The sequence below is a fragment of the Papio anubis genome, chromosome 15 (genome assembly GCF_008728515.1).
Source record: "Papio anubis isolate 15944 chromosome 15, Panubis1.0, whole genome shotgun sequence".
In the NCBI taxonomy this organism is placed as follows: domain Eukaryota; kingdom Metazoa; phylum Chordata; class Mammalia; order Primates; family Cercopithecidae; genus Papio; species Papio anubis.
In genome coordinates this window covers 52,835,039-52,858,266 of record NC_044990.1, presented here as the reverse complement: position 1 = coordinate 52,858,266, position 23,228 = coordinate 52,835,039, and the positions used below count along the sequence as shown (strand labels likewise).

The 23,228-nt window shown below is 38.4% G+C and overlaps 2 long non-coding RNA genes across 2 annotated transcripts in view; one reads left to right on the top strand and one right to left on the bottom strand.

Annotated features, from left to right (window-relative positions):
• The window catches only part of LOC103879321, a 50,464-nt gene extending 34,365 nt beyond the window's left edge, over nucleotides 1–16,099 (bottom strand). The window contains exons 1-2 of the long non-coding RNA XR_001896939.3: nucleotides 11,886–16,099; nucleotides 7,588–7,734 (exon numbers count right to left, since the gene is read on the bottom strand). This is a non-coding gene — a long non-coding RNA (uncharacterized LOC103879321). The remainder of the gene's footprint in view (nucleotides 1–7,587; nucleotides 7,735–11,885) is intronic.
• Nucleotides 16,100–16,350: 251 nt separating this feature from the next.
• On the top strand, nucleotides 16,351–20,621 carry LOC116270601. Its single transcript, XR_004178747.1, has 2 exons — nucleotides 16,351–16,553; nucleotides 20,381–20,621. It is a non-coding gene; the product is annotated as an uncharacterized LOC116270601 (long non-coding RNA).
• The last annotated feature ends 2,607 nt before the right edge of the window (nucleotides 20,622–23,228 follow it).

The following is a 23,228-nucleotide window of genomic DNA, read 5'->3' as shown; positions in this document are numbered from 1 at the left end:
TGGAGTTCTCTGAATTATCTTTCAGAGAGAACATAACATTTATCCAGTGATAAGCAATTATAAAATGTACGAATTTAAAGCCATGCATCTGTTATTAGAACTCAATAGCTATGGCAATTGTTTAGAATTAGACCAATAAAAGATTTTTTAAGAGAGCATTGTATCATTAACATTGTTTAAACTTCTTGGTACATAATGATAATGAAAAGCAAATCAATGTTTAGCAGGTTTTTCTGTTGCTGTTTGTAAATTTTCTACAGTCAATGCACACCCTTCCTGCTTGCACCCAGGCCAACCAGAATGACCACCAGGTCGTGTGTGATCTGGAAGTCACACACGGTTTCCACCTTTGTAGCTACTCCCACAAGCTCAAAGGCAGTCCAGCATCAGGGATTCTCTAGGCAGAAGCAAACACCAGCTCTCCAAGGCAAGGAAGGAAAATGCTGGAGAACTTAGTGTAAGAAGTAAATCTTTTTAATCAAGGTTGTTGTAGGAAAGAGGAAATGATTTTTTTCCAAAGATCTTGCTTCCAACAAAATTTAAAAAGGATACTACAGTTACATTAAGATGTAAAAATGATGACCACAGAGATGAGAGTCCTTGAAGATCACTTCATGAAAGAGAATGCGAACCCAAAATCCAACTCTAGTAGATTGAGAATTTGGTATATGACAAAAATGGTGTTTAAGGGTTATACAATATGCACTTTAGATATATTCTGCCTAAAATCTTAATGTGAAAGAAATAAACGTGATCACATTTTTATTCTACACACAAAAATAAATTCTAGACAGCCTAAAAAGTTAAATGTGCAAGAATTAAAACACACACATACACAAAATAGAAAAAAAAATAGATAAATTTTTATCAGCTTTTAGGTTGAGATAACAATTTCAAGGCATAAAATCAAAGACAGAAACTATAAAAGAAAGGGCTGACAAAGCCAAGAGCATTAAGATTAAGTTTCTATACTTTAAAACAAATCATATATGGAATTAAAAAGTAAATGACATCCTGGAAAAAAACATACATTGGGTTATATATGAGTGATAAAGAGCTTTCGAAAGTCAGTAAGAAAAAAATAATAATAAAAATGCTGAATGAAAAACAAAGAACAGGAACGGTGATTTGTAAAAACAGAAATGTAAATTTTCAAAAAAAAGTTCAACATTATTATAAAAAGGAAAACAAATAAATAGAACAACAATAAAATGTTTTACCCCTCAATTTGGAATTTACATTCTATCTATCTAATGTTGACAAGGGATTGAGAAAATAAGTATTATTTGACAGAGCACAACGTATAAATCACTCTTTTGGGAAGTTATAATTGCAGTACAAATTAAAAGCTTTGGATGTAAGACTTGTGACTTCACTTCTAGGAATGTACATATCAAAATAATTAGATAATGAAGATTCATCAACAAAAATCTTCATTGCTCTGTCATTTTTAATATAAATATAAAAATAATACTAAAATAAACATAGAAATAATAATCTCAAGAAAGAAATCTTGAGAGAAGAATGATTAAATAGATTACACTGTATTTGGTAATAAAATACCATACAGTCATTAGGAAATACAAAACAAAAACACAGTATTGAAGCATATTATTATATTTTAAAATGTTTATAACAGCAGTAAGTGGATAAGGCAGTATACAAAACTTTATACAAGATTATTACAATTTTTAATAAACTACATGATTCCTTTATAAACACTGGTCATTTTAGGTATTAGGATTATGCTTTTTTTCCCTCCTCTGCAATTACTTATATTTTGTTCATGTTCTACAATGATTGTGTAGTATTTTCATACACCAAAATAAAACAACCAGGTTATTAGAAGGAAAAAATATTAGTTAGGCATTATAACACATACCTATAGTCCCAGCTACTCAGAAGGCTGATGTGAGAGGATTGCTTGAGCCTGGGAGCTCAAGGGGTCAGTGAGCAATGATGGGTGCCACTGTACTCCAGCCTGAGCAACAGAGCAAGACCCTGTCTTAAAAAATAAAATAAAAAGAAACTTGGGATAATTGAGTTGCCTATGGCCACCACTTCTCCCTCCTTCTTATGGGCAAGTACTTCTTTACTGAAATCTTTACAGAGGGGACAGGAGGCAGTTTTCCCTATGGTCTACTTCCCTCCCAGGCTAAGTGCACTCAAGGTTTTGTTCCTGGTGATTTGTTAGTCAAGTCATGATGCAAGATGACATGATTTATACTATCTCATCAACTATGTGCTCCAATGAGATAAGACCCTGTTACGGGATAAGCGTGTCCCTGAAAAATTCATGTGTTGAAGTCCTAATCCCCAGTACCTAAGAATGCGACCTTATTTGGAAACAGGATAATTCCAGATGTAATTAGTTAAGATGAGGTCATTCTGGGGTAGGGTAGGCCCATAACCCATTTTGACTGATGTCGTTATAAAAGGGAAAATTTGGACACAGAGACATGCACAGAGTGAAAGCCATGTGAAGCCCTAAAGGGAAAACATCACGTGAAGATGAAGGCAGAGATTAAGATTATGCCTCTACAGTATGATGTTGGCTGTGGGTTTGTCATAAATAGTTCTTATTATTTTGAGATGCATTCCATCAGTACTGAATTTATTAAGAAGTTTTTGCATGAAGGGCTGTTGAATTTTGTCAAAGGCCTTTTCTGCATCTATTGAGATAATCATGTGGTTTTTGTCTTTGGTTCTGTTTATATGCTGGATAATGTTTATTGATTTGCATATGTTGAACCAGCCTTGCATCCCAGGGATGAAGCCCACTTGATCATGGTGGATAAGCTTTTTGATGTGCTGCTGGATTTGGTTTGCCAGTATTTTATTGAGAATTTTTGCATCGATGTTCATCAGGGATATTGGTCTAAAATTCTCTTTTTTTTGTTGTGTCTCTGCCAGGCTTTGGTATCAGGATGATGTTGGCCTCATAAAATGAGTTAGGGAGGATTCCCTCTTTTTCTATTGATTGGAATAGTTTCAGAAGGAATGGTAACAGCTCCTCCTTGTACAACTGGAAGCATTCCCTTTGAAAACTGGCACAAGACAGGGATGCCGTCTCTCACCACTCCTATTCAACATAGTGTTGGAAGTTCTGGCTAGGGCAATCAGGAAGGAAAAGAAATAAAGCGCATTCAGTTAGGAAAAGAAGAAGTCAAATTGTCCCAGTTTGCAGATGACATGATTGTATATTTAGAAAAGCCCATTGTCTCAGCCCAAAATCTCCTTAAGCTGATAAGCAACTTCAGCAAAGTCTCAAGATACAAAATTAATGTGCAAAAATCACAAGCATTCTTATACACCAGTAACAGACAAACAGAGAGCCAAATCATGAATGAACTTCCATTCACAATTGCTTCAAAGAGAATAAAATACCTAGGAATCCAACTGACAAGGGATGTAAAGGACCTCTTCAAGGAGAACTACAAACCACTGCTCAGTGAAATAAAAGAGGACACAAACAAATGGAAGAACACACCATGCTCATGGAGAGGAAGAATCAACATCATGAAAATGGCCATACTGCCCAAGGTAATTTATAGATTCAATGCCATTCCCATCAAGCTACCAATGACTTTCTTCACAGAATTGGAAAAAAACTGCTTTAAAGTTCATATGGAACCAAAAGAGACCTCACATTGCCAAGACAATCCTAAGCCAAAAGAACAAAGCTGGAGGCATCACGCTACCTGACTTCAAACTATACTACAAGGCTACAGTAACCAAAACAGCATGGTACTGGTACCAAAACAGAGATATAGACCAGTGGAACAGAACAGAGTCCTCAGAAATAATACCACACATCTACAGCCATCTGATCTTTGACAAACCTGAGAAAAACAAGAAATGGGGAAAGGATTCCCTATTTAATAAATGGTGCTGGGAAAATTGGCTAGCCATGTGTAGAAAGCTGAAACTGGATCCTTTCCTTACTCCTTATACAAAAATTAATTCAAGATGGATTAGAGACTTAAATGTTAGACCTAACACCATAAAAACCCTAGAAGAAAACCTAGGGAATACCATTCAGGACATAGGCATGGGCAAGGACTTCATGTCTAAAACACCAAAAGCGACGGCAACAAAACCCAAAATTCACAAATGGGATCTAATTAAACTAAAAAGCTTCTGCACAGCAAAAGAAACTACCATCAGAGTGAACAGGTAACCTACAGAATGGGAGAAAAATTTTGCAATCTACTCATCTGACAAAAGGCTAATATCCAGAACCTACAAAGAACTCAAACAAATTTACGAGAAAAAACCAAACAACCCCATCATAACATGGGCAAAGGATATGAACAGACACTTCTCAAAAGACAACATGCATACAGCCAACAGACACATGAAAAAATGCTCATCATCACTGGCCATCAGAGAAATGCAAATCAAAACCACAATGAGATACCATCTCACACCAGTTAGAATGGTGATCATTAAAAAGTCAGGAAACAACAGGTGCTGGAGAGGATGTGGAGAACTAGGAACACTTTTACACTGTTGGTGGGATTGTAAACTGGTTCAACCATTGTGGAAAACAATATGGCGATTCCTCAAGGATCTAGAATTAGAAATACCATATGACCCAGACATCCCATTACTGGGTATATACACAAAGGATTGTAAAGCATGCTGCTATAAAGACACATGCACATGTATGTTTATTGCGGCACTATTCACAATAGCAAAGACTTGGAATCAACCCAAATGTCCATCAGTGACAGACTGGATTAAGAAAATGTGGCACATATACACCATGGAATACTATGCAGCCATCAAAAAGGATGAGTTTGTGTCCTTTGTAGGGACATGGATGCAGCTGGAAACCATCATTCTCAGCAAACTATCGCAAGAACGGAAAACCACACACCGCACGTTCTCACTCATAGGTGGGAATTGAACAATGAAATCACTTGGACTCTGGAAGGGGAACATCACACGCTGGGGCCTATTATGGGGGGAGGGGGAAGGGATGGCACTGGGGGTTATACCTGATGTAAATGATGAGTTGATGGGTGCTGATGAGTTGATGAGTGCAGCACACCAACATGGCACAAGTATACATATGTAACAAACCTGCACGTTATGCACATGTACCCTAGAACTTAAAGTATAATAAAAAAAAAAAAAAGAAAGGAGAAGGGTGGAAATAATGAACAGTAGAAATCAATGAAAAAGAAATAAGTGATAAAACCAACGAAGCCGAAAATTGGCTTGAAAACATAAATTTGGTAAGCCCCTAGCAAAACTGATCAAGAGAGAAAAAAGCACAATTTACCAAGATCATAACTGAAAGGGGATAACACTACAGATCTTACAGACATTAAAAAGATAATAAAAGAATGTCGTGAACAAGTCTAATCCAATAAATCTGACAACTTACATGAAATTAATAAATTCCCTGAAATGTACAACTTGCCCAGTGACACAGATGAAGAAATCTGAACATCATCGTATCTGAATTAAATCTGTTATGAAAAACCATCTCACAAAGAAAACTCTAGGACCAGAGGTTCTACTGGAGAATTCTAACAAATGTTTAAGGAAAAAAATAACTCCAATCTTAAACAAAACCTTTCAGAAAATAGAAAAGGAGGGAATACTTCCCAACTCAATTTTTGAAGCCAGAATAATTCTGATTCTAAAATCCAACAAACACATAATAGGAAAAGAAAATTGTTCTCTTGAATATTGATATGAATATCCTCAACAAAATGATGGCAAATTATGGAGAAGGGAGCATAGCAGAATGCCAACCAGAATCATCAATAGACAGCAATGCTAGGGGGTGAAGGTCTGATGGAGAAAAGCATACTTAAATCGTCTCAAGGTAACTCTCCTCATTACTTCCCGAGAGAAAAAAGAGCACACTGGAGAAACCTGGCAGATACCACGTCTATCTATTAAGTCATCAAAGGTAACATCACCAATATTAGGACAAGCTGAAGTCTTGTGCCTCCTGCCATGACACACTGGGAATACATCACTCCTGTGATACTCCTGCCAGAAAGACAGAGTCTGAATTCAATCACAAGGAAACATCAGGCAAAGCCAAACAGGGAGACACTCTGCAAAAAAAATGTGGCCAGTACTTTTCCAATATTTAAGTGTTACAAAATTCAAAGACAGACTCGGGAATTGTTCCAGATTAATGGAAACCAAAGAGATAGGACAGCTCAGTGCAGCAAGGGACCCTGGACTGGGTCCTTAACAAAGATGATGTTTGCATAGGAACAGTGGCTATGACGTTAGCACTGTATTGGTGTGAAATTTCCTATTTTGATCATTGTACTATGGTTATATAAGAGAATTTCCTTCCTTTTAGGATATATACATTGAAGTATTTAGATGAATGCTGCTGTTTGCCCTTAATAAAAAATTAAGTTAAAAAATGAAGTATTTAGATGTAAAGAGGGGCAACGCCTCCAACTGAGTCTCAAATGTCTCAGAAAATAATAAATACAGTAAATATGAAAAAAAAAAAAAAAAGATGATGCCTCTAGAAGCCAAGGAATGCTCAAGATTGCCACCAGCCAACAGAACCCAGGGAAGAGGCATGGAGCCATTTTCCTTCTAGCAGTCAAATTAATTAACCTTGCAGCCCGCAGAAAGAACGAATGCTGCTGACACTTTGATCTCAGACTTCTAGAATTGTGTGTATAGTCTCCAGAACTGTGAGACAATACATTTCTGTTGTTGAAGTTACCCGTTTTGAGGTACTTTGCTATAGCAGCCCTAGGAAACGAATACAAACCCAATAATTTTTGACAGTTTGATCAGGAATCTGTTTCTCTAAAGGTTGAAACCACTTGGGAGGGCAGTTCTTGTTTTGTTCAAGGGTAATGACTTTAAGTCCTTTTTGCCTTACAAATGTAAAGCACAAATCCCATTCTATGATGGAGAGACCCAGGATAAAGAGGCTAAAGCTCTGCAAAATGACAGTAAGGTGGTCTTCACTGGGGATAAAGTTGCACACTTGTGGATATTTTTCACCAAGAGACGTGCATTTTTTTTCTTTGGTGGCTGGAGTGCGCTCCTGATAGGAGAGAAATAATTAGAGGAGAGTAACTTTGGGAACAAGAAGTCTTCTGTATATTCAGGTACCCAGGCTGCAGATCACAGGCTGGCGAGAGAAGGTGATACTTGTTGCTGGGGCTTGCGTTATGAACTGAGAAGGACTATTTATAGTTTCCAGTTTTATTCTCTCTGAATTGCAAATCTCTTCTGTTATCCCAAAGTCTTCAGAAAAATATTCTTAGAGATTATAGATTCACTTATCACCATGGGGAATCTGAGACCAGACAATGTAATCTGCACTGGGGAAATGAGAAAGAAGTTCCAGACTGTTGAGAGATCCCAATCTCAAGACAGCACAGGGTAACATGCACAAAAGTCATGCTGTGGTCTAGAGACCCTTGGTTGACTAAAGTGGCAGGTGGCAACCAGGACAGATGTGGGAAGCACATCAACTTTCTCTGGGGCTACTCAGAAAACTACTGGAAATAGAATTGTTTAAAAACAAAACAACAACAAAACAAAACTGGACTTTCTGACCTCGGGCAGGATGGGACTTACACATTGCTTTTTAGGTACTTGACGTGCAGCCTCAAAACTGAGCAAGTCTAGGACTCCCTTCTTTTGAACACTGTGCCAAACGCCTGGATTTTTGAAAAGCTCTTGGTTCCAGCACTTCAACTTCTTTCCATAGATTTGGTATCAGACCTGCAAAGTTACAGATACAATAGGATTTCTCTAATAGTTTGGATTATGGGTTTATTCTAAAATACTGTTTCTTACTAACAAAAAATATAAGGTTGGCCAAAATGATAATTAGTATTCGTCTATGCAGTGCTCATTTCTTTGGTGACATAGCTATGACCTCAATAGGTTTGTGTCTCTATCTCCCCAGCCACAGCTCTAGTAAAAGTCACCCTAATCTCTGATACAGACTCTATGAATCTTCCTTTATTCTCCTTCAATCCATTTTCCATCTAGCAGTAAATTAACTGAAAATGCTAATTTAACCTTGTAATCGCCCACTTAAAATTCTTCAATATTTTCCCCAGGAAAAAGAATCAAATTTGTCAGCCTGGCCTGTAAGACTCAACAACTTGGTGCAGCCTCTGTCTTCAGCTTCATTTGTCACTCTGGTCAGGGGAATTCTTTCCCCACCTGGTCTAATTCCTAATTTTCCTTCAGGTCTGAAATTTCATGTCACTTTTTCACTGATCCTGAATCTAAATCAGTTGCCTTAATCATCACGCTCTTTAATTTCTTCAATTACATCTATACTTTCTAATTATATATTAATGTGATCATTTATTTGTATAATGCTGATCCCCCATTTTTAAGAATAATAAGGTTTAGATTGTTTTCTATTAGGCTATGTTCCATCCCCTGACCTAACAGAATTTCTAGTATCTTGTAGATATATTGTAGGTGCTCAATACATACTTGATGAATGAGAAGGTAGATGCCCTTAAAATAGTGCTTGAATTGTGTCTTAAAGAAAACATTCAAAGATAATTTTTTCAATGCAAATATTAAAAAAAAAGGAATATAATCTGTCTACCTGGTTAAAGATGATGAATAGAGCAGATTTTTCAGCCTAAAATTTTTCACCTTCTCAGAAGCTAACTCAGGAAAGCTTCTTAACATAGCCACAATTTTGATAAGAATGCCTTGGAATCTATGATAATGATACACTTGACTTAAAGATGTCCAGAATAATTTTTCCTTCCACTTCTAGACCTTGCTTGGGCATGATTTGATAATTCATTCTTCAGCTTATATAAGCACCAGTCTCTCTTTTCCATTTCTTTCTTCCCTGAAAGAAAGCATAATCCCCTTGGCCTGGCTCTGATGCCAACTAGGTGTTATGACTCTGGCCTCCAGTTTCCTCATCTGTCAAATGGGGATAATACCCAGCTCCTTAACTGATAGAGCTGTTTTGAGAATCAAGTTATCAGCTATTGAAACTATGTTAAAAAAAAAAAAAAACCTCTTATAATACAGCAAAATGTTAAGTACAGAACTGTTCAATAAACATTTACAACTACTAATATGCGTAGCCAAATGGTGTATTTCCCAAGAGTTTATGTAATTGTCACTAGTGTTTGTATTTGCATACATACACCTGTCAGTAAATGTCAACCTGTGGCCAATAAGATAGGAATCCTAGGAAGAAAAGAAGAAAGAAAAGAGCAAAACAACCCCACAAACTAAGTTAGATTAATAAAATAGAAACGATGAATTTGTTAAGGTAGAAATAAATTACCAACTCCAATTTTATGTATATTATTTCTAAAGTTTATGCAAGTTCCCTTATATACAGCCTTAGTTTTCAATTTTGACAATTTTATTTTGACAAGCAATAAGTAATACTGAAATATTTTAAACTATCATTACATTTAATCTTCTTCCTAAAGCTCCTTGTTTCTTTGGCAGTAAAGACATAAATTGTCATTGCCTATTTCTATTGACTTCGAAGTATAACATTCTTTTTGCTTAGCTAATCTAAATCAACCATGTAATGTAGCCCCTTTGGGTAATAATTATACCTGAAATATGTACCTGAGTAAAAGAAAGGAAAACATCTCAATTCCAGCTTCTTTTCATTTAGTTTTATGATAACTGATTTATGTATTTCTTGGGTCTTCTATTCAACAGGAATAAACCTCTCTACCTCCCAGGATATTTGCAAATATATGCCTATGAATTATCTGGTTCCCACTCCACACACCCATAATTTTTATTTTTAATAAATTAGTATAAAGTACATGTTACATATCATTATTTGTCACTATATTACCATAATAAATGGATTATTAATTAACTTACAATAGCCAGATTAAATTTTAGTACACAGCACTCTAAATGTGCTGCCAAGTATTCTATAAAAGCAATTTCACTTCAGCACCTATGTCAAAAAATGTCCTATGTCCTCACAATATTTTCACTCATTGTAATAAGAAATTTTTCACATCATCATCAATAACCTAGAAAATTAATATTGATAAAGGCATTTTATGCTTATTGGGAAAACAGTTCTCCATTGGGCCATAAAATGAAATTCTAGGTCAGTTTCAAGGTTTTGTTCATTCTTTAATAAGAGTATTAAAGGTATAAATCTTCTGCAAAATGTTAAAATGAGATTTCAGTTTTGTTCATAGTTGTTTCTGACACTAAGAAGCCAAGCAGTAAGATGATTCATCAGGGCAATTTACTTAGTGCATCAGAATGTCCTCTATGACAGCATTGGGGCTGGGGGCCAGGGGGAAACTTGTGGATTTACCTATCAAAACCATTGTGTTCTCTCTGTCTCTCTGTCTCTCTCTCTCTCTCTCACACACACACACACACACACACACACACACACTCTCTCTCTCTCTGTCTCTCTCTCTCTCTCTCTTTCTTCTCTCATTAATCAGCTTGGATGACCTAACAACAGTAATAACAAACACCCCTTTGTTATATACCACCTTTTCTTCCCAGATTGCTGGACTGTAAGTCCACTCTCAGGCTTTTCCCACTATCCTGCTTGATTGAAAGAGACACCTTCATGTGTGTGCAGTGAAAGGAAGAGAGACGCCGTCCCTTTTCCAGAATACAGTCACAATTGAGAGTCATGTTCTAAGTATAAAGACATGACTAAAATTCTCCTAGTATGATCAGTACACATTTTTTTTTGGCTGTAAAACCAATTCAATACTTCCAGAACCTATCAGTGCTCATATTAATTAAAATAAGACATATCCATTGTAAAAATGTGTTATGTATAACACAATATATACAAAAAAAGTAAATGGCATAATCTTACAACCTAAAGGAAAACAACTTTGAAAATTTTGTTGATCTATAAATGGTGAGTACAAATATTCAGAGTACAAAATATCTACTATATATTTTAAAAATATTCTTATGTCAAAATAATAATTTTGTCTATACACAAGAACTTAATCTTATTCAATTCAATGTAAACTCATTCTAATCACAATTTATAGAGGCCCTGCAGTATTTTCTCAGATAAATTAAAATTTTGCAGTGAATTAGGTTCTCCCCGTCTAGAATTGTACCCAGGTTTTAGTTCAGCTCAAGTGGCACCACATTGGGGAGGATGTGGGTCCTCTCCCGGATCATCTGTTCACACTGCACTTTGTTTGCATTTATTCTTGTTAGCCTTTAATGAGATATTCTATATGCCATCTGGTCTCCCTTAGATCATGGCTTCTACACCCACCTCTTTCCAACAACAAGATTTTTGATTCTCTAGCTCTCCTTTAGCTACATCCATACCCTGTAATTGAAGAACAGGAAAGATAAATGGCTACTCTCCTGAAATCGTAGAGCTGCCTTGAAATCCACCTGCCCAGGGCAGTTCTGTGGTCATTACTACTCGATATCATAGAAATTATACAGAACACAGGCTGGCTGCCATGCTTCATGCCTGTTGGGAGGCCAAGGCAGGCAGATTGCTGGCCCAGGAGTTTGAGACCAGCCTGAGCAACATGATGAAACCCCATCTCTACAAAAAGTACAAAAACAGCCGGGTGTAGTGGCACGTGCCTGTAGTCCCAGTTATGTGGAAGGCTGACGTGAGAGGATTGCCTGAGCCCAGTAGGTAGAAGCTTCAGTGAGCTGAGATCATGCCACTGTACTCCAGCCTGGGTGACAGCCTGGGAAACCACGGGAAGGAAGGAAGAAAGGAAGGAAGAAAGGAAGGAAGGAAGGAAGGAAGGAAGGAAGGAAGGAAGGGAGGGAGGGAGGGAGGGAGGGAGGGAGGGAGGGAGGGAGGGACGGAGGGAGGGAGGGAAGGAAAGGAAAGGAAACAGAATACAGGACTTCTCTATAAGGCTTCCCAAATCTCCACTCACCATCTGAAACACAAGACACAGGCCCCTTCAGTATCCTGCACTTTCCTCCCCCAAGTGTAGTTGGAGATTCTAGAACTCTATTCACTTATATCTCAGTTCCAGGTTACGGAACTGAGATTTGAACTTTCTTTGTTTTAGAAAATCGTATTGATACAGTGTTACTCTCTTGCGATATTGTGTTGATATGCCATTACTCTCTTAGGAGACAGTAATTTTCTAAAATTAAAGTCATATTCTCTTGAGTTTTCCTCCCCCAACATGGACAATACCTACCTAATCTCCAGGGATAGACTCTTATCTTATTTCCAAACTATTAATTATAGCTGAAACTAGATGTCTTCTTGGATTAGCCTTTTAAAAATGGAGTATTCTGACCCTTGCAGGTCAAAAGCCCTGACTTTCAAGAATCTGTGTCTGCTGTGAGTCTCAAGAGTCTATTTTGTAACTCAGAAGCCAAGGTATTGACATTTTATCCTCTACGTTTGATATAATCTCTCCCCTGAGACAGTGCATATTAATGAATTAATAGTGGAAAGGTCACAGCAAAGAAAGAAATAGATTGGATTGTGGAGAGAAGAATTTCAGTTAAATTATAGATTTCTATCTAGGTAACCTATCTATCCATCTATCTTATCTATCAATGTATCTATCTATCTAATCTATCTAGCTAGCTACCTATCTACCGACCTACTTATCTATCTTTCCAGATAGCTTTTTTTTTTCTCTAGAAAGTTCAAGTATACCCGTTTCTTTTATTTCTTAGAATTCTACAATTTTCCCCACTTGTTTTGAATCTCTACTTCAGTAAACATTTGGAACATATCTTCTACCCTCACTCTCTAGAATTATTCCATTTACCAGTTGACTGGGTCCCTTGTTTATTTCCAAAATCATAGAGTTTCCAAACCATATGGAAGGTGTACAATGTTTCAAAGGCAGAAATTTGTTGTTTTCTAACAGATTTGAACATCAGAATAGGTGCTTTGTTCTTGCCACTAGTTTGGGAGTGCTTGTAGCTCACGCTGACAAAATTACTCCAAAAGTCAAATGTACTATCTGAAGTGGATTTGGACATAAAACCTCTTAGGCATTTGTCAAGAAATTACAATAAAATTCTTCAGTGCCCCTCATTAATACTTTTTTCAATCTTATTGCTAACCTCTTTCTCAATGATCATCATGCCGACTGTGGTCTGCAAACTTTTCCTGTGCAGAGCCAGATAATAATTTTTTTGGACTTTGCATACTATATGATCTCTGTCACAACTAGTCAACTCTTCTTGGTATCACAAAAGTTGCCATAGAAAATACATAAATGAATGAATGTGACTATGTCCCAATTAAACTTTATTTACAAAAATAGTGGGCCAAATTTAGCTTACAATTCACAGTTTGCTGTGAATTGTTTTAGACTATCTGGTCCCCATCTTAAAATATCCTCCCTGTTCAATTCATTCCATATTCTCTGCTTAATAATCTTTAGGGGGCACAACCTCCCCTGCTGACATGACACAATTTATACACCTATTTCTTAATCTGGCATTTACGATTCTCTACCATGTGACTATTAGAGAGGGAAAGGAAGCTGGGGCCAAACAGAAGGAAGCGTTGAGAAATCTAATGTAACCATGCATTCTGGCTCTGGCGAGGACAAGCAAACAGTCTGAGGAACATTTTCAAAAGATACAGACACTTTGTGCATAAAATGGAGCAGTGTCCGTGCCCACTCACGTTTCTACCAATACCAGACACCAGAGGGGCAGATCCAGAGGGTTGGGAAACACTAGCTGGCCAGGCGACATCATTCACAGCTTGTTTCCATTAAAGGCCCTCAGCCAAGAGTATAAGGGGATGGGACAGGCCATTGCACAGTCCATGAGCCAGACACTTGGCAGGACTATCATCAGTTTAGTCAAGTCAAAGCTTTGTTTCTGGACATCCAGATACCATCCAAGCAGCTAGAGGGATGACAGAGTAAAGGACTGGATATGTGCATAATAAGCCAAGGAACCATACCAACTGGGGAGCTGGGAGCAAAGAGAAGCCCAGTTCCATCTTAGAGCAGACAATGTAAAAATCTATTCAAAAGAATGAAATTGGTCATTATGCCATAAAGGGAAGGTTGCCTCCTGCTCAGAATAGTCTCCCCAGAAAATGCCTCAATTAGGTAAGTCATTTCAGAGGCTCTGTTTTCTATAATCAATATGCAATGCCCCCTTCTTGGTAGTGCTCAGAGCAACAAGTGATGAGAGCCTGAATGACCTAAAATGTGCCCAAGACTAGAGTACACTTGTAACTCCTAACTTGAAAAATTCAATGAGTATAAGTGTCATGCTGAGCAGAACAGTTGCATCAGCAAATATTAAACTGTAGTTGGACTTTAAAAGAAATCAAATAATATTCCATACCACTGTATTAAGTCATCTTGAAAAATGACTGTCATTGCACTAATGACCAATGATATTTATCATCTACAGGAGTAGTAAATGTTTGCCTGTAGAAATAACTAAATGGAAAATCTAATCATAATTAGCTGGTAAGCAGGTAAGCTTGGAATTAGTAGAAAGATGATTTGATGTATAAACTGTTTAAGAGCATTATGCTAAGAAAACATGAAACATATCCACTTGCCCATATAAATATTATTATTGTGAATGGATCCAGAACATGCTGTTTTCATTGCCTACAACTAATTGCATTTCTCCTCACAAAAGGGACAACTTTCTTGGTAAGGGAAGCATTTGAGTTTCAAAGGAATATTTAGCAGTATTCACTCCCTTGGCTATCCCTGAGTTGGCATTGCCAACATTTATTTCCCTGAAACTCTCCATTTTCTATATTTCCATTACTGGCTAACCCTTATTTTCATAGATAACAGTCTTTATTTAAGTGAATTAATATGGACAATTGAATTGCAATCAAATCCTGTTAGCATGGGAACCATTCTTTACCTTTCCCAATACTTTGCTTATCTCTGCTCTGGTTTTTACCCAAAGTATAACTCTAGAGGAATATTCTGTTTAATTTCCAAGATAGTAAAAGTACTTACATGCTGTCAACAGGAAATGTATAAAACAGAAACTACAGAAGCACACAAAGGTATCCACATAGACACATTGGATTCCTCATCTGGTTGATGGAAATGGAGATTTGAAAGCCCAGCTATTGGATGCCAGATCAGTGGATCTTGTTAAAGTAATTTAATTCCCAGACTGACTACACCAAGGTCTATTTCCTGCCTCAATTAGTATTGGCTTAGGAACAGATGTAGGGGTAATTGGTGGCGGGAGGCTAGATGAGGGTACGGAGGTTGTATGCACATCAGAAGATTCAGCTCCTGTGCAGCTGGCGAAAGTAGCGATACTATAGCACAGAAGGGCGGCTATGAAGCAGAACAGTAGCTCCCAATGGGAAGATGAGGAGAAGTAATTGTCTAGGAGAGGATGAGGGGAAACTAAATAATCTCTGTTGAACAGTTTGGATTAGTAGCAACACAGGGTGGAAAACCAGAAAAGGAAACTGGGAGAATATGGCACTACATGCCTATGAACAGACTATTTAGTATTCTGAGGTCTTCACCTGTGGGTTGCTTAACCATGCGCAAGTCCTGATGCTGAACAGTTCATTTGAAAAATGGGGTCAATAAAATGACCTCACAGGGTTATTGTAAGGAGTAAATGAGATAGCATGTATAAAGTGCTTAGTATAATATCTAACACATGGACTACATGATTCAACCTACTTTCTTCTCCTCTAGCTTAGGACGCTCATCTTGGAGTCCATGGCCCCAAGGAGAATCACAATTGGGTGGGAAGACACGTGCAAACCCCTTTCAGTTGTTTACAAAAATGTGTATGTACATGTAAGTGCATATGCAGCTTTCTAAGAAGGTTTATGTCTTCTATCCAATTTTCAAGAATGCTCATGATTGGAATAAAGGTGGAGAAGCATTGTCCTGGTACATAATGGCAAGAGATGATTTCCAAATCTCACTTACTAGTCAGGGAAAATGTGATCTTACTATGTGAACAGGCCAGTTTCCTATTGATTCAGACTGGGCAGAACTATATTTCAGGAAACAGTCTTTTAATTCTGACAGCTGGACATGACAGTGGTGCTGGGATTGAAGAGTAATCACAGAGCAAAGAATTTTTTGGTTGACTCAATTCCCTGCTTAGATCTGGACATGCATTGAAACTTTCCTCTCCCTTTTGCTTTCCTGCTATTATTAACTAAATTGTCCTCATGATTTGTGCCTGCCTTTTTTTTTTTTTTTTTTTGAGACGGAGTCTCTGTCACCCAGGCTGGAGTGCAGTGGCACAATCTCGGCTCACTGAAAGCTCCACCTCCCGGGTTCAGCCATTCTCCTGCCTCAGCCTCCCGAGTAGCTGGGACTGCAGGCGCCCGCCACCACGTCCAGGTAATTTTTTGCATTTTTAGTAGAGACGGGGTTTCACCATGTTAGCCAGGATAGTCTCGATCTCCTGACCTCATGATCCTCCCGCCTCAGCCTCCCAAAGTGCTGGGATTACAGGCATGAGCCACCACGCCCGGCCGATTTGTTCCTGTCTTTCTATTCCAGGACAACAAATGCTACCATACTTATTCTGAGTCTTCCCGGTCAGAAACCAAGAAGACAGTCATTGCAACAGAAATACAGAGCTTTCAGGTATTCCCTTCCTGCTACTCAGATTGTCACGGGATTCCTGGGGTGTTGCTTCACCAGCTGGAAACCTCTTTAGCTGGTGGTACCTTCTGCCTGAGTATCGCTCATGCCTGATGGGCTCCTTTTGCCCACCCATCCTGGAAGGCCGCACGCGGCTCATGCTATCAGCCTGGATCCCATACTTGCCAAGGGCAAGCCAGGCTCCCATCGGTGAGGGGTGTGTGGGCAAGTGAATATGGGGTTCAGTCGTTGCGCACAGCCAGGCACACTGGCTGCTGCGACAGGGCGGGCAGCTCCAGGCACTGCAGCTGAGCCAGATGTACTACATGCAGCTTCTGTTGTGGGCACCCATGCCTGGACAAGGGGAATGCAGTGGTGCCTGGAAACTTGGAGATGCCAGGAACCACAGAGCCCCAAATTGGGTATCATCATAGCCCTAACGTGGGGAGCCCCTAGGTCTGGGCTCCCCTAAGGGCCGCAGGTCTTTTCTCCTTCTTCTCGCTCACAACATGGTGAGTGGCAGGGTATGTTTCAGCCCTGTTTGTGTTACAGCCCTTTCAGTCCTGCCATTCAGCACGTCCTGAGTTCTTGTCCCACATCCACGAATAATGAGGTACATGGACAACTGGAGGGTAAACAAGGCGGAGAGAAGCTTCATTGAGTGACAGAAGAACTGTCTGTCAATAGACCCAAAATGGGTAGCTCCTTTCCGCTGGCAGGTTGCCGCCCTCAGCGGAGAGACCAGGCGTGGGTAGCTCCCATCTGCAGGCAGGTTGTCCCAACATCTCTGTGAGTGTAGCTGAGCAAGGGGCGGAAGTGGGAGAGGGTCGTTTATGAGCTTTAGAAGGGAGAAAATGCGTTGTGTGTGCTGATTGATCCATGGGCAGCCATAGGCAGGCCTGGAAAAAGCACCATAAGTTCTTACTCCAAGCCATGGACTCCACCCAGAACTAACAGCCCAGACCCCATACTTCAGGCAATCCCTGGCTTGAAGTGGGGGCTTCACTGTGGACTCACCGTTTTCTGTGCGGACGTCTGTCTTCCTCCTGCTGCTATCAATCATATTGTTCATAGTGCCCACGCTGCTCATGCCGAGGAGTGCCTGCAGGCTCCTTCTAAGCTGCCATCAATTCTGCCTCAGCCTCCCTCCCATGCTGGTCGGCGCTCAAAGTCCGATGGGGCCAAGGGCCAGTGTTTGGCATGTCAGCGTCACCCCAAGCATGCGCACACACGGCCAGCTCAGAAGAGCACTCCGGCTTGGCCTCAACTTTGCTCTGAAATCAGAGTGGGCACCAGGCACAGGGAGAAGTCAGGCAGCGGGAGCAAGCGCTTCTGAGCCTGTGAGGCTGAGGGGGCTCACAGGTCCCCAAGAGTACAGGGTGCCCAGGTCCGCAGCTGTGGCTGGGTGGCTGCAGCAGTGCCTGGGAGGACAGTGCTCCCACCGTGCCAGTTCAGAAGGGGGCAGGGCTCCCCCTGTTCCCAGTCCTAGCTGCACTTCCCCAACTTCAGCCCATGTCTTTGCAGCAGCCACTCCAGACGGGCTGCCACTGCCAACAAGATGACCTATTTTGCCAATATTCATCAACTAGAACATATTTCACACCACAATGTTGATAAAGAAATATGCCAATAAGATGGATGCTTTCATTTATGATGAAAATAATTATTACAGCGAATAGTCTGTATAATGGCAGCTATAACAACTGGATCTACTTGACAAGGTGGATGTAACATTTCAAACTATTGAAAAGGATGTTTTGAATTAATATAAAGTAAAGAATGGGGCTGGAAATAACCCATCTACCATTTTACTGAATGAAAAAATCCATTACTATTTTGTATATACTGTGAAGACAGTAAATTGAGACATAAAATATTTTTTGTGACTTAAAAATATAAGTCAAATCAACATAAGTTCTTTCTTTGTCAAGGTTAATATTTCAAGATAAATAGGAAAACATAGAATTAATAAATATGCAAAGAATAACTCCAGTCCCCTTAACATATTCATGAGCCAATTAAGAAAATATGGTTGGCATTCCATTATTGGTGTTGGGAGGTTTGATTCAAAGAATAATTGGTCTGCTCGTGCGTGAGACTATATGCTGAATATTTTTTTCATATATAACCTGCAGATAATTCATGTCTATTATATATCATTACAAAATAATTTGGGGCCTATCTACAAGGTAACAACAAAACATCTCTTTGGACAAAATACTATTTTTTGTAGACTGTCCACAATACATGAGTGTTCAGTTAGTACTGTATTTACAGAGCCATCAATTCCTTTCTAAAGGGGCTGTCCTATTGTGGATTCAGGCATTTGCATTTACATTGCCCTACTTGTCAATCAGTTTTACTCACCGAGCTTTAATGAAGCAAGTCCAAGAACATGGACCAGAGGAAGAAAAATCGTAAACTTTCAGTGCATCTGTTTCTGCCTCAGAATCATGCATATTTACGCTGAAATGTTTTACACGTAACCTATACCACTGCTAGCTCAAAATTTTCACCTTTAAAATATTTCTTTTCAGATTTGATGAAAACATCATCAGTTTAGAGATCAGTTAACAAAAGAAGGCCTCATTAGGCTGGCAGATAATAGTAGTATAAGGCTGATATGTGAACAACTGATAACAAAAGATAGAAGTTAGGGAGAGTTAGAATTTGGCATAGTATGAAAAAACAGCCTATAAATTCCACATTGCCAGGGATTTGGTTCAGTGTGGTATCTCTGTTTCTTAGGACTGTGTCATACAGTGAGACCTCAATCAAAATTCTTTTAAATGAGTGGGTTAGTTTGTTCTCACAATGCTGTAAGGATGTACCCAAGACTGGGTAATTTATTAAGAAAAAGAGCTTTAATAGACTCAGTTCCACATGGCTGGGGAGGCCTCACAATCATGGTGGAAGGTGAAAGAAGAGCAATGACACATCTTACATGGCAGCAGGCAAGGGATCATGTGTAGGGGAATTGTCCTTCATAAAACATGAGATCTTATGAGACTTATTCACTATCATGAGAACAGCATGGGAAAAACCCAGCCCCATGATTCAGTTACCTCCCACTGAGTCCCTCCCACAACACATGGGGATTGTGGTGGCTACAACTCAGGACGAGATTTGAGTGGGGCAAAGCCAAACCATATCAATGAGTAAACTTTGAACGATACAACCCTCTGAAGATGGATCAGATTAACATGTCACTGGAATATCCAGCAAAGACAAAATAACACTTTAGGGATGTTGTAAAGGGGGCTCAAGTTTCACTGAAACGTTTGGATTTTGAAGACCTTATTATGGTTCTACTCAATTAACTTCCAAATCTTAACATAGGAGAAACATGGTGAATAACAGTATCTCTTCTGCCTCATTATAAAAAGCAAAAGTGACATGTTTGAGTACAGAAGATAAATTACCACATTTCTTTTTGAGACCTTCTGCAGAAGAGCCAGAATAAACTAGAAACACTTCCAAGGCCAACTAAGAAATAAGATGTTAAACATTTTTATGTGTCAAATTTAATCACTGAAGTTAATTTGGTTGATAATTTAAATTAGCAAGAATCAAATTAAGAATAATTTTTTCATCTTTCAGGTATGTTAGAGTACTTAGCACAATCTAATTAAAAGAAGTCTAACCTAGTTGTTCTGGGTCACTCATCACTAGTCATCAGAAATTCTTGAATACATTGTTGAATTTTTCTCCTTCAGTATTGTGTGTGTTTTTTTTCCTTTTTCTTAGAACTAAAAATATATTTGTTTTTTATTTGTTTGTTTGCAAAGCAAAGTTTTTAACACCTTTCTAATGAAATTATTCTCTTTCAGATATTCAAATAATTTGGAATTTGTTGTCAGTTTCAGAGATTGGCTTGGTGCAAGACCATAAATATTCAGCTTGACATCAAAAGACATCTGCTCTTTGATTGCAATATGCTACTTTTATGATTTTCTTTCAAGAACTCTGAGTTTTATTTACATGTACCAGACTACATCCTATAAAACTTGAAGTGACTGCTTAGCATTAAGACTTGCAAATAACAATAAGATATATGCAGACACACGTTAATAAACTGGCCTTTATATTTTCCCCTCATGGTGCAATAGCTCATAGTCCCTCAGTAATTCCAGAGAAGAGAGGCAAGGATGCAGAGGCTTGGAGTTCATTTCAGACCTGGCGCTAATTTTACACATACATAAAAAAAATTAATTATGGTAAAGTTCATTGCTAATGCTAAAAAGCAGCATGTATGTGTAAGGGTCATGGAGGTGGAGAGAGATATACCTCTTATGAATACTGAATTATTGAACTTAAGAAAGAAATATGGCTTTTTTAAACTGACTTGAGTCCTCTTTATATTAAGGATTCCCTTGTTTTCTATTTGTGTCTCTTTCATATAGAGCTTACATTTTGTTGTTTGTTCCCTTGCTACAAACTGAGGCCAAGGTTTGACTACAAAAGTATTCTTTTCAAAGCTCTCAATTACTTAAAAATCCCTGGATTATCTAAACCTTCCCACAGATTACATTTATTTTAAAATAATTGTGTGTGAATGCTTTTGTTCATTAACCATAGATTTAAAAGTGCAAAAAAATATGAACTATGAAGAACAAAAGAAGATGCTTCAAGACCTTTATGACTAAGTGTGTTGAATAATATATCTGAATAAGCTGATCAAATAATGAAAGAGAATAAGCATGGTCATTATTTTATATCTATCGTGACATTGGCCATTCTGCTTAGAAAATGTTTCTTAAAAATCTTATTTTTTATGTAGACTATTTAATGTTTTGGATTTGCAAGTATAAGAAACCAAAATGGTCATGTTTGAAAGCCTGTTGCAGGGCTGAACTAAACTCAGTAAGTGATGCCAGCATCACTGTCATAAATTTGTTTAATATAGTTGCTGCATCAGCATTCAGTTGTAGACCTGACATAAGTTGTTTGAAACCTAGTCCAACCCCATCGCTTTGGTTAAATTAAAACCTCCCCTCCCCATAGTGGTTGTTTACAATATAGACTGCTTGTTCCTCCTCTCACAGGCCCCAAATCCAACACATCCCACATCTGCTAACTACAATAAAACACATGGTTAACACCAGAGTTATGTAAATAAGTTCTCCCTTTGCTGTGTTTTCTTTAAACTAGCCAATCCACAACCGCCACAGGAAAGCCTAAGGAATAATGCCCACGGACCTTAATAAACGCATAGTCCCACCAGTTGCTCTCTTTCTCTGTCTCTCTTCACCAGCACCCACATGTTGAGCTCCCTGCTGCCTCTGGGCTTCTTGCAGTCCTCCCATCAGCATCCCTTGCCTCTCTGGTCCTGTGAGTAATAAATTTCTTCTGTTTCACACATTTTGGTTTTACTTCCTCCTTGTGTCTCACCTGACACACACACCCACATTTAACTTTTCACTGGTCAGGGCTCTCCCGGAGAGTGGCTATCTTGGCTTATGTCCAATCTCATGACAGACTTTAACACCAAATTAAATTAAAAGGAGACCGTAACAATAGAAATCACAACCATCAGACTCAACAGGTCACCCTGCCCAATACCAACACCTCCTGAGTTAGCCATCAAATGCTGAGCTAGAAACTTATTACAAATGAGATTCAAAGCAAGGAAAGTTCTACAGATTTGTGTTCAGTTATAAATATTTTCCAAAATTATTGCTTACTTTTGTGAGAATTTTCTTTTAATTCCCTGGAGTCGTTTAAAAATAGAATTGCATACAAAGAATACATAGGAAGGGTTTAAATAATGCAGGCTGACCTTTCTAATTAAGGCCTTAAAAGCAGTTCTCATTGTCAAGCTATAACTGTCAGGGAGCATTTCCCACAAATGTTTTGACTCATGTTAGAATTACAAATTATTTATAACTGAACTAGAAAGTAAATCTCCAAGAAATCATTGAAATGTATAGAACTTTATAATACATAGTTTAAGCAGAATTTTCAACAGATACCCAGGCAGCTAACCATCTCTACTCATTTCTAACATCATAAACATAAGACACAGAGTAATAATGAATAGCTACTCTATACTTCAGTAAAGTGTCTATTGGCTTGAAAATGTTAAACAGAATAAAAAATAACTCATCCATTTATATTGTCTAACATTGTTTAGGCAAATAAAATTTCTATTCACCACGTTTTATACTTACTTAGAATCTAATAACTACAAAATATTGAAGTATTTAAAATGGCATAGTGCTATTAGTGATTATCATGGTTTATACTAGCTGCTTTGAAAATGAATGCTTAGACGCTTTTCCAACAATATTAGGTAATGTTTAACCTCTATGCTCAACTTGCTTCTGCCAGTTACATGAGACAGCAGGTACCTTAATTGGATGTCTCATTTCAGGATATCTGGGTGAATAATCCCTGCATAAGCATGAGAAAGGCCCTGGACAAAAAGTAGAACTTCCATTTAATATTCTCTATGTGATCAAATGAGGTTTCCAATATTTGTTTATCTTTAAATTATCTCCAAAAACATAACTCTAGAGATATTTTATTAGTCCATTCTCACACTCCTATGAAGAGCCATCTGAGACTGGGTAATTTATGAAGAAATGAGGTTTAGTTGACTCGCAGTTCTGCAGGCTGAACAGGAAGCATGGCCGGGAGGCCTCGGGAAACACAAGCATGGCAGAAGGTGAAGGGGAA